General features: G+C 33.3%; 1 protein-coding gene across 1 annotated transcript in view; it reads right to left on the bottom strand.

The window, feature by feature from the left end:
* Nucleotides 1–13,644, bottom strand: part of LOC132160759 (voltage-dependent calcium channel subunit alpha-2/delta-2-like) — a 302,784-nt gene that overhangs the window by 238,038 nt on the left and 51,102 nt on the right. The window lies entirely within an intron of this gene.

Genomic DNA, 13,644 nt, shown 5'->3' with positions numbered 1-13,644 from the left:
CACTAGAGACCTCACGGAGCAGACACACACAATGATATCTGTATAATTAAACCTGTATCTGCAGTATAATTAGATATGTAAACATAATAAACGGTTCCACTGCGCTTCTGGTTTTGACAGCTTGCAGACAGACCAATGATGAACACTGCTGTACAGAAAAATATGTTCAAATAATAAACACCATTAATGGGAATCTAATTTAATTATCAGCGAGTTATAATAAACATGAGATTTAATGGGACAGTTTAGCCAATAATGAAAAGTCATTCATTTGTATGAATCTACAGAAGAGAAATGTAGCATTCCATCACTTGCTCTCCAATGGATCCACTGCAGTAAATGGGTGCCGTCACAATGAGAGTCTAAACCGCTGATAAAAACATCAGTTAATGTATTGTAAAGTCAAAAGCTGCATGTTTGTAAGAAGCAAATCCATCATTTAATTGTTTTGAAGTTGATTATTGTGATGTTTTTACCAGCTGTTTGGACTCTCATTCTGACGCCACCCATTCACTGCAGAGGATCCATTGCTGAGCAAGTGATGCAATGCTACATTTCTCCAAATCTGTTCTGAAGAAGAAACAAACTCTTCTACATCTTGGATGGCCTGAGACCAAATACATTTTCATCATATTTTTATTTTTACATTAACTATTGCTATTGTTTCAAGGACAAGTTAAAGTTAGTTTTATCAGATTTTGTTCTTGTCAGTCTTGCCTGCATCATTTATCATACTCAGAAGAGAACATTTAATTTAAACGCATCCTGTATTTACTGTAAGGTTTGCAATGCTAAAGTAAACTATAAAACATCTAATTTATCTTTCTGAAAGCATATTTTCATCCTGACATAATATTTCACATCAGCTTGAGATGACAAGATGCAATTTACTGACAAAACCACATTATTTATTTGATAGAGAATGTTTAAAAATCATCTTATGAAACTAAAACGGGCACCTGCTTCATAGAATGACCCCAAAACACATACTCTTATATGGGAGGCGGTTCATTTGTTTATTTACAAAGCCATTAAATGAGTCCTTGTGTGCTGCGGCTTCAGAAGAGGTCTGAAGCAGGCTGGACTTTGTGGCGAGCATCCATCAATTAGACTAATGGGCTCTCTATGGGCACAGACCGATCCTTTCAAAATCCCTCTCTGTTTATCTGCTCCAAAATATCTTTTTACTTTTGGGAATCTGTCAGAATTTCTCCTTTTTTTTGGCAGCACATCATCAATTACCAGTGTTCATCAACTCACACAAACATACATTAAACACTGACGCTGATCCTGCACGCAGGCTTTTAAATGCCAAAACACATGATAGAATACACATACACCAAAACACTCTTGTTTCTGGAGAAGAGTCTGGGTTTCCCGTGCTGCATAAAACAGGCCAAGAAAATTACCATATTCTAGGATTATTTTTGACTACGTCTTTTCTATATACATGCTAAAAACATTAAAGTATGGCATAATGAATGCCAAGGTGAAGCTAGTGCCATGTTTAACCAATTTAAACCACTGTGGGAATGCATGAAACCACAATTTTCTGACAAAATGTTCTAGCGAGCACACTTCACAACATGGATATTACACTAATAGGCTTGTGTCTTATATTGGGATATTCACTTTCTTATACATATTAGAATACTCAAAAATGCTGTTTTTATGTTTAATGATAAACCAATGCATATTATTGCAAAAAAAAAAAGGAAAAGGAAAAAAGATGCATATTAGAAATACAATAACACTCTCAAAAACAAAGGTTATATATATATATAATTTTTTTTGTTTGTAGTAATGCCAGAAGAACCATTTTTGGTTCCAAAAGAACCTAACAGTAAATTTCTTAAAAATAAATTGAGAAGAACAATTTACTAATTAAAATAACATTTTCCACTATACAACATTACATTGCTTGTTTGCCGTTCTCCATGGAACCATCAATTGAACCATGTAACAACATTCCAATTAGCCAATCAGAACACAGATATAACTTTTCAGGAAATATCTGTTAGGGTTAAGGAGTGGGTTAAGTTTATATTTTTGGACAATAATATTGATCCAGGTCATCAAAAGATGTTGATCCAGGAACATGTCTTACTTGGCAAAATCACGGCGACCGCATGAATGTATGAGTGAGTGAGTATATTCCAAGCATTCCCAATCATCTTCCCTCTGATTAGATCACAGATAACATCTAATAAGTGCTGCAGCCTCTGAGACAATTATGCTACACAAACACAAACACACACACACACACACACCTCAGATGCAGAGGTAAGATAGTGAATGAGGGTTGTTTGGAGAAAGCGCAGCTCCCCGCTGAGATTTCCCAGGATTTACCACTGAATATCTTCAGATAAACACTTCTGCTCAACACATTTACTCATTAAAGCAGAACTACAAAATTACACACAGCAGACTATTGGAGCCATCACACAGATTTTGTGTAATTTGTGGCTTTACAAAAAATAAAGTTACATTTCTTTTAAAGCACATTTGAGTGGTGCTAGATGATGCAAATTTTTTTCTTTTTAAAAGCAATAGCTTTTATGTTGTGAGTCACTGCTTCAAATACTGTATGCTTAATTATACATAAATTATAAATGTCACAAAGAGAATGTTAAAATAAAATTGTCTGCATTTACTTATTCTTCCTTTCTTCCGTGAAACACAAAAAGTGTTTTTAAGAATATTCTGCACTCTATTTTCCATATACTGTAATAAAAGTAAATCAGGAAGGGCTGTCAGTCTTCAAAACAACTAAAATATGACATAAGCACAATATAACTTTAATAACAAATTACATTTTTACAAAACGTATAAATAAATTTATAAATTAATTTATAAAAGATATTTAATAGTGATGCTGTAATTATAAATAAAGTAAACAAAGTCAATAATTAACATATCTTTTTTATTTTTATTTAAATTATTAAATAAATGTATGTATAATTTGCTTGCAAAATAATTGTCATAGAAAGATGGGGTGGCACCCATCACAGGTGACAAATATATTTATTTTCAAAGACAAATACCCAAGTGCACTGTTTAACAGACACACATCCCACACATACTCATTTGCCCTTTACACACCAACACACATTTGCCCTTGAATCATAGGGAGCAGGGATTCTCCTAGTGTTCACGGCAGGCAGCGTGTCCATGCTAACGTTAATCTGCAATTACATCTCAAACACACACACACACACACAGGATTTTAGATGCATCTAAACATTCCCTCATCTGCAGAGGCACGATGATTATTGATTGGCAGCTGCTGCTGCTCATGGAGGGGAGAGAGCTTGAGTTTATCAATTAAAGAGTGACAGTCAATTCTCTCTCCTTTAACGATTGACAAGAGCGGAATTCTGATGAGGGCCAATCCTAAATCAGCAGAGCGCAAAGTGACACTGCAGACTGACCACCACACACACACACACACACACACTCACATACAGATCAGTGATCAAACTAAAGGAGTCATTTAAATCAGTTCAAAGCTTTTTCAAAAGCACTCCATACACATAAGGTATAACAAAAAGTAGTTACTCTGAAGTTAATTAAGAACATATCTTTTAGATGATCTTCAGAAGAAGAATAAAAAACAACAAACTGTATGTGTATATACATATTTCAGTGGTGTGAAAACTTGATGTAAATACGATCAAGTGAAATGATCATGAGGACTTTTGTGAAATTGATTAAACGAATCAAGGAATCAACTTTCAGAATGAATTAAGATAGAAGGGAATCATCAAAACAAAGTAATCAAACTTTGTGAACATTAAATGACTCAAATGAATCAGTGAATCTTTTTTCAAAACTGGTTTGCTGAAATGAACTCTTTTCAGATTCATGAAAAACAAACAATCAGGACAGATTTTTGCAAACGAGACTGAGTGATCACTTAAATGAATCGGCAACTGGTTCATTAAAATAAGCTGCATCAATGAACTGATTTATTGTACAAATTGACTTCTCTGAACATTATGGGGTGTTGGCTTAAATGAATCTTTGCTTAATGATTCATGACAATTCAAAACTGACTTTTTTGAGTAATGACTCGATACATACATTGAACTAATTGATCAAAATAAACCAACTGGACTGATTAATGTGCTAAAATAAACCATTCTAGCTGATTTCATTAACACTCTTTAGTAAATAAATGTATTAATAAATCTATTTATAAAGTTGCACTAAAATGAACCAAACGAATCACCAAACACAAATAGTCCAAAATGGCTTTTGCAAACACAACTGAACAAATGAATCACCTTTTTTTATTTTTATACCAGTTCGCTGAAATTAACATCTGAATGAATCATTTAGCTAAAATGCACCATCCAAACCAAAGTCTATGTCTTCCCACTACACGGTTTTTAATGCTAAAGTTTTGTGGCTGTTTAAAGTGTTTGTGGAGGTGAGAGACGGCAGTGATTAACTCAAGGTGTTTTCTAGCATGTAGCTTTTATGGTAACAGTAACATCCTGCTGCTAGTCTGATGTGAACTGATGAAGGGTTGCTTCAAAGGAAGACTGATGAGAATGCAGAGTTTCCTCAGACAAACTTTAATGTTCAGGAACCTTCGGTCATCCCAAGTGCTCATGAGAGGCTCTCGACGTGACTGTGCTAAAGCTAATGGTGAATGAGCACGTCTTTGAAGTCTAAAAGCATAAGACTGAACCCGAGTCTAAACCTCTGCTGTATTAGGTCTCTAATTGATCTCATTTTTTTCATTTACTTAAAATTTTTCCCTTTTCATCCATCTTTATTCAGCAGTGAGATTAAATAGAGCACAAACTGTGACTTTTGCTGTCTTTTTTTATTTTTATTTTTTATTGCATGAGTGCATAATTTAATAAATTCCCTAAAGCAAGTTTTAGCAGATAAAATGCTTTAGAATGACACAATTTCAGTCCAGTACACAAGTATCCGTTTTGATTTTAAAGAACATTTTACTGAAAAAAAACTGTCCACAAAAATCTTCAATTAATATGTGAATCAAAAGCAACAGTAACCAAGAGGTTAGTAAAGGAAAAATTGTCCCATAATACAAAATTCTTTGTAATTGTATTTAGATAGTTATTATGGTTATTATTATTGTTAGAGAGGCAAAACTGTTAATGATGTGTCTTTAGAGAATATTTATTGAATTAAGATTATTTTTTTTTCAGCACTAAACTAAAAACTAATCTAAAATAAGTTAATGCTGTATACAAAAAAAAATGTGATGGAAAAATAAACTATTTTGTTTTTCAAGCATCTCGATAAAACATTACTTTTCAAAAGTTTGGGGTCAACACAATTTTTTTTTTAAATTTTTTTATTGTATTCAACAAGGACACGTTAAATTGAGAGTGACAGTAAATATATTTACGATGCTACAAAAGATTTCTATTTTGAGATAAATTACGATGTTTTGAACTTTTTATTCATCAAATAATCCTAAAAAAAGAAAAATGTATCATGGTTTCAACAAAAATATAAAAACGGCAAAAAAAGTTAACTTTTTACAGTTTGCAGCAAATCAGCATACAAGAATGATTTCTGAAGGATCATGTGACACTGAAGACTGGAGTAGAAAATTTTGCTTTGCATCAAATTCTATTTTAAATTATGTTTATATAGAAATCAGTTCTATAATATTTCACATTATTACAGATTTTACTGTATTTTAAATCAATAATTTTAACCTTGGTGAGCAGAAGAGATTTCTTTCAGCCCCAAGCATTCTGAACAGTACTCCAATGTTTTTTGCAGTAGATTTGAATTTTTATTTCTCTGGACTTGCAGGAGAAACATGAGTTATAAATAGTTGATAATTAATGCAACATAGGTCAATATCTGTCAATTTTCTCCTCAAACTAACATCTGAATTGTTGCGTTTCCCTCTTGCACTCTCTCTCTCTCTCTCTCTCATGAAACACAAAAGGCTCCAGTGACTTTCTCTTCGATCGAGTTACCAGAGAATAAAATTGGCTCTCAAGCGGCTCTCCAGAGCCCAGAAGTCCTCTAATCCCAGCCAACCTTCAGCCAGCAGGGTCTCTCTCCTCTCCTTACCTCTCTATTCCTTTCGCTCTTGCGCTCTGATTCACATCTGATCCGACCACCAATTTCATGGCTGCTTTACCGCCTCCTCCCTCTCCTGAAATTCCATCATCGGGACTCAATAAAACAAATCCTGCTCCAACTCCTCTGGAGTCACATGCTAAAACTCCTGGATAAATATATCCCGCTGCACCCTCTCAAAGTCCCGGAGGAATCAAACACATTTAGTGAAGGTCATACAAACACAGTGTTTGAGTTACAGCAGTAGGAATGCCAACCAAAGCCTTCCGATTGGTCAACGTGTTTGCGTTCATACCGTTCAGTAGGTGCAATAATCCCAAAGGGCTTTGCTAACAGGATTTAGAGTTATAGGAACTTTTAAACCAATTTATGGATTATATTTATGGTCTGTAGGGTAATGCAGAGTGTGTGTGTTTGTGTAAGATCTTGTTTATGTGACATATCAGGACACAACTATGTATAATGACATGGGTATGACACAGGTATTACAAGGAGAGGGTGACTTATGAGGACATAACCCATGTCCCCATTTTTCAAAACGCTTATAAATCATACAGAATGAGTTTTTTTAAGAAAGTAAAAATGCACAAAGTTTCCTGTGAGGGTTAGGGTTAGGTGTAGGGTTGGTGTATAGGGCCATACAATATACCAGTGGTTACACACACATATGTTTGCGTGGCCCACTTCAAAAAAATTAACTGACCCCGCTCTTGTTGGGTTAATAACTTAGTACTCAGAAACTAGTTTGTTAACTGTATTTATTGAATGAACTAGGGCTGTGTGATATGAAAAAAAAAAAAACCTATCGCGATTTTTTTGATCAATTTGCGATTGTTACACACACCGATATGCTTTTACATTCATTAATGCATTTAGGATTAATTTGAAACATATTTCCAAAAGAAAACCAATTAGAGCTTTATCAAAAAAGTTGTAACGTCTCTAGAACAGACATAAGTCAAAATTATCACTATAGTAAAGATGTAACAAAATGTATAGACTTATGGCAAAAAAAAAAAAATCCCGTGTACAGGGCCTTTTTTTTTTGCCATGTATTGTTCATAGAGCTCATTAATTGTAGCGGTGCTTCAGGTGTTTGCAGTGTGTATACAGTATGCGGTCAGCAGCGAGAGCACATAAATATAACGCGAAAGCATATTAAAATAATGCACGAGCGCGAATCTCTCTGTTCGCACGCAGATTTCCTTTGCGCTGTCACAAAACCAGACATACTTGCTCAGATACACGCTGCTCTGCGTGGAGAGAGTGTGCGCACTTAAAACGTGTCTCCTCTCACTTAAACTGTGTCCTGTGCACTCACAACTCTCTCTATGCTCATGTGTTAGATATTAATTATTTTCGCACGTTTTTATTTCTAGCCTTTTATCGCCTGCAGTGTGAACGCTCTGATCCGTTAACATGGGCTCAGAAAAAAGGCGCATCACAGACAGTGTGTGAACCTGGAGTTAGGCATATGCCCAGTCTGTTCTGTTCTCGCGCTAGGCGCAATGCATTCTGATTGTATCGGATAGCATACTACGGGAGGTCAGGGCCGCGGAAAAAGCGATTTAGAAATTGCGCACACTCAAATCGTGATTTTATAACGATTTCTTTTAAATCACACAGCCCTAGAATGGACTGGAAATGAAGAGAAAATAATTGGCGGCCCACCTGCAATACCACCCACTAGGGGGCCGCGGACCACAGGTTGAAAACCACTGGAATATACAGTTTGTACAGTATAAAAACCATTACGCCTATGGGATGTCCCCACTTTTCACAAAAACAAACGTGTGTGTGCCAAAGATGGACTCAAGAACATTGTCAATAAGGGCAGCCAAAAAAGAGAGAAAGATCAACAAAAACACCAACAAAAATGATTTCCTCTGAATTTTTTTTATAAATAAATAAGTACAGATTATGGTTATTAGTCAATAAAGATTAAGCAGATCTCACAATATTCTTTAATAAGTCTTTTCCCTCACAAACTAAAAATGATATGATTAATAAGCTATGGCAAGTTATGTTTTACATTATGTGAGCTTATCCAAATAAAAAAAAAGTTTTTTTTAAGTAATACGAGATTCATCAAATTTTAAGTCAGTTTAATATATTTTTATTTGATACTTAAATGATATTAAACTGACTTAAATTTAAGACTGCTACTACTTTTTGACAGTGAAAAAAATGGCTAATTTTAAACAGAAAAATCCAGCACTATATTCTAACATGTTTTAGAGGAAAAAAGAAAATAAAGAAGAAAATAAAATGTAGGCTAAAAAAAAAAAAAAAAAATTGTAATCAAAATGTAAAAAACTAAATGTCTGTAATTAAATTAGGCCAAACTGTAAGTGTACAAATTCACATAATTTTTATAGGTAATATAATTGCCCAGAAAAATACTGTCTTCAATTTGTAAAAGTATGTTTTTTTTTCTTCTAATGAAGTATTAATCACCTTATAATTTATGTAAAAATGGGCATTCAAGTTACTGGTTTATTTTTAAATATATTCAAATAGATAACAGTCAATGTTAATTGTAATAATATTTCCTAATATTGCTGTTTTTACTGTATTTTTGATCAATTTAATGCAGCCTTAAGCATAAGAGACTTCTTTCAAAATAATAGTAATAATAATAAAATCGCATTTAAAAAGAAAAATTATGCTAGAAGGAAAATTATGGTATTAAGAAATTGTAAATAAATGACTTAAATGAGAATAAGAAAAATAAAGATGTCAATATGTATACAAATATGTGTATAATACTATAATATCACAGTCAGATCATGCAGGATTTCATGCAGGAGTCACAATGGGGGAAAAAAAACATGTAAAAACATGTACTTTATAATGTACCATTCAAATTCAATATTTGTCAGTAGTTTGGTTTGTATTTCTGCTGCGCTGTGGGTCCCTGTCCACAGTGAAATTTCATCAAGTTTTATGGGAGTTGGCTGGAAAATATGAATACACGTACCGTTACACCCCTAATATATATATATATATATATATATATATATATATATATATATATATATATATATATATATATATATATTTGTATAAGTAAATGACTAAAATGGCAAAATAAATTATAAATAGAAGTTATATATTTTTTAAGGTAATCTTTTTACATATGTTTTATGAAGACTGAATTACCTTTTAATTTATGTAGCAAAGGACATTCAATTTAGTTACTTTAAAATATATTAAAAAAGAAAACAGTTATTTAAACTGTAATAATATTTCACAATATTATTGTTTTTACTTATTTTCGATCAAATAAATACAGCCTTGGTAAGCAGTTTAGATGGACAAACTATCAATTCTAGTAATTAAAAACATTTTAAATCAAATTTAAATAACTACAATCACTTTAATATAAAGATAGCAACCAATTAAGATGGTAAAATTAATGTATTAATGTTTTTTTACCATGAAATATTGTTTTAAATGTGTTTTTGTAAAATATGGATCACCATGTGTAAAGGCAAGTTATTAAATGACCGATCACATCAGTTAATGATGAATATAGTTATGAATTATACAATACACAAATCAAAAAAGGCATCTTATACAGTAATGCCTGAAACCTTAACATAACACGCATAACACATGAACACAAGTGCCATTTTTAAAACGAAGGGAAAAAATGGTTTACAGTACTGATTCACATTTCATTTTGTTTTAAGCATCTTTGCTTATAGAAAAAGATAAATCTTGTGGAAAACACATACACATAAACACACACACACACACACACACACACACACATACACATACACAGCCAGTCCTTATCATGAAGAAACACACAGCACTTCAGAGACATCAGTGTCCTACAGCAAATAAACAGCAGCCAAATGAGTTACGCTGTACATATGTGAACATTACATTTCCATTTGCACCATATACAATTTTCACCTTGTTTGATGCATTTTAATTTTGGCAACTGATGTTTAAATCTACGCAATTAGGTTTGTGCATATTAGATTATAAAATAAATCTCCTGAATGGATGCTGTATAATGTCTAGTAAATGTGTATGTCCACACTTAAATGCACGCACAGACATACAGTAACAAAGCAAAAAGCTACCATGAGTTTTCACTGCATGAACTTGTTCTATTTACTGTTTGTCATTCTCATATCAGTTCTACAGACACGACTGGAGCCATTCACCACAAACACATGCACACTGGTTACACAACCTGTAATTGTTAGAAAGAGAGAGCAGGAGTGCAATGGAAATTGAAATGCTGATTGTTTACACAAAACGATGTAATCAAGAAACAGTGAAATTTGTGCAGTAATGAAAGTCTTCATTGTAAGGTGGAGAATACGCTGAGATATATCTGATGTAGAGATGAATCACACGACGACTGCATTCAAAGTAGCTGTTGATATATTAAGTGTCATCTTTAGAGGTCAAAAGTATAATTCAGCCTATTAGGACAGATGGATGAAACAATAGGTCATGGTTAGATTTACGGATAGATGGATGGATGAATGAATGGAACAATAGACGGATGAGTGGATGAATGGACAGATATATAGATAGATAGATAAAGCCACACAGAGAATGCATCTACAATACCAATTGATATCTCACAGAAAATTAGCAAAATTAAAAGTAAATGTCTCTTGCTTTAATGACAATTAACAAGATAATATTACAGAAACTATACATAGATGCTGGTTAAAAATATGAATATGTGAATGTAAGAATTTGTCAGGGGCATAACCAATGCTTCTGCAGAACTTCCTGTGAATATGAGATCAGTTTCCAGCTTGTGTTTTCTCATTGCCTGAGGCAGCGGATTTGTTTGATCCAAACGGTTTTGCTTCTAATGGATAACATTAACCAACAGGACAAACACTACTACGGATCATCCATCATTTATCATGCAAATCAGTACAAAGAGGTGAAGGTTAGCAGGACAGCAAACAAAGGCCATCTGCTGGGGTAAGGGTTATCAGAGGTGACAGACTCTGTGTGTGTGTGTGTGTGTGTGTGTGTGTGTGTGTCCTCAGTGATGTAGGCTGATATGTAGCGGCAGCTCTTGTGTAAAATCACACAGCAGTTCAAAGGAACTAATCGAATCCAGCTCAATCAATACACTCGGAGGAATCACACACACACACAAACACACTTGTATGCGTGCAGAGGCACACAAACTCTACAAGCTCTGTTCTACGAATTAATGCACTGATTACATAGACAGCTACCATGTGAGCTATATCTTTAGTTAGCATCCTAAAACAAAACTGATCCTGTGACTGATTTAGAATGCTCTTGGTAACCATAAAAACTGGCACAAGCACACAATAAAATTACTCATTATATATGAGAACTTAATACATTTGTTTATCATTTTTTCAAATGTAAATGCAGCAATGCATTTTGGGACAGTCTACACAGACACATGATTCTTCTAGGTACACAAGCCCAATTTAAAGCAATGTTTTATTAAATAAGTCAATGCAACATAAATGTGCATTACATTTTCAAAGCAACGAACAGCATTATACAGGATATAAACATAGACTTCTTTATTTAGGATAACTTCAGACCGAAAAGAATCTTGCCAAGCAGATTAGTTAAAATTAGTTCAACTGTCGGCATGTTTCTAGCTAGATTTATAGCTGTTAACAACAGAACAATGTGCACTGAAAACAACAATGAATGCACAGAACTTGAATGCCTAAAATGCTTTCTAGGTAGGCAGCTCACTACTTTTCTTGATTGTTTAGAGCTATTTTCTCTCTAATGTTACTCTCTAATGAACAGTCAATTGCACAATAGATTAGCATGACACAATTTGCCCTCCATTCTCTTCTCCCTGGTGTTTGTGTGTTGTAGGTGTGACTGAATTGAATTGCACAGAGATTTGCTTTTGCAGATGGTTAAAAGGAGAAATTTGATTGTGGTTTTAATTAACAAACATAACAAGCCTTTTAGTTGGCTCTGAAGATTACAATTACAGCCCACAATGCAGCAGCATCCCTGCTGGTGATTTGGCCGTTTGTGCTCAAGACCCAGTGGGAGTCTGTGACAGAGGACTGATCTAGGACCAGTTTAACTCAACTCAAGACACAAGCAACTCTTATACAGTGTGTACAAGCCCGTTTGATACATGTGGTGTTTTCAGGTAGCTTTAAAATCCAGCCTCAACTCTGAATAGCTTCAACTGTTTCTCATCTACTGAAGAAGAGAATTGTTCATAGAATAAAAAAATAAAAAAGACTCCTGATATTTATAAATGACTAACACTATTATCAATGTACTCACTTTAATAAATTAAATCATTTTTATGAAATAACAATTATTAGATGGAGAAACTATAATACTATATACTTTATTAGTGTATAAATAATTGTAAAAAAAAAAAAAAAACGGCTAACAGACGTGGGCAAAACATTTGATTTCATTTTTAAAAAAAATAAAACAATACTTTTTTAGTTTACTTATACACACACACACACACACACATACATACATACATACATACATACATATATATATATATATATATATATGTGTGTGTGTGTGTGTGTGTGTGTGTGTGTATTTTAATGCAGTGTTAGAGTAATTGCTTATTTTTCTCAGTAATTGCCATTATTTAATGAATTTCTATTTCTGATAAAAAATAAAATAAAATTGCAATTTAAAATGCAAATGAAAAAAAAATAGTCGTTTGTTTGTAGGTATGAACAATTTGGCCAAATTGTATTATTAAATGTATAACAAAATTACTAAAACTAAAATAAAATTGACTATTTGAAAATTAAATCTAATTCAAAATATGAATAAATGCTATAATAGTATATAACATCACAATTAACAGACATGGCCTAAAAGTCAAGAAACAGTTGATTTCATGGGTCATAAAAACGTATAAATCAAAATGGAATCTGTAGTATAAAAAATTAAATAAGTTCACTTTGTATTCATGCAAAATGTGAATTTTACAAGAGTATTTACCAACTGCATTATTGATAAATTGATAATTAATAAACGTATAATCCCGTAAATTTTTACATGGCACTTTTATGCCATAGGTTTTGTGCCATTCGATTAAACAATATTAGAGCACAATATAGGGCATGTAGACTATTAAGATTCTACATTTAGACATTCAAACTATTTAGACATTAGACTATATAGCTCTCTAAAAGGTATTTAGAGACTGATCACTTCATTTTCCTGTATAACCCAATCAGGAGGACTCTACAGCTCCACCTACCTGCGATCACACGTACTGCATCACGGCATTAGCGGCATCCAGAGCGATTGATAATTCAGCCAAATAAACTAATCTGTTATCATCAGCATTTATTGTATTACAATGCCTGCCAGCTCAAGAGAAATAAATAACCGCTTAGCACAGACATTTCATCAGCTTTGTGTTTTAAAACTACATATTAGCGTTAATGATACCCTCCGCGAGCACACTCAAGTGCCAGCGCAATAACAACAACAACACTTAATCGCTCGTATGTTTTTAAATTGGAAGATTTCTGTTTTGGCCCCCACGGCTAATTCCTGGGGTGAGAGTGTAAT

Source organism: Carassius carassius, chromosome 17, assembly GCF_963082965.1.
Source record: "Carassius carassius chromosome 17, fCarCar2.1, whole genome shotgun sequence".
NCBI lineage: Eukaryota > Metazoa > Chordata > Actinopteri > Cypriniformes > Cyprinidae > Carassius > Carassius carassius.
This window is presented reverse-complemented; position numbering and strand designations above follow the sequence as displayed.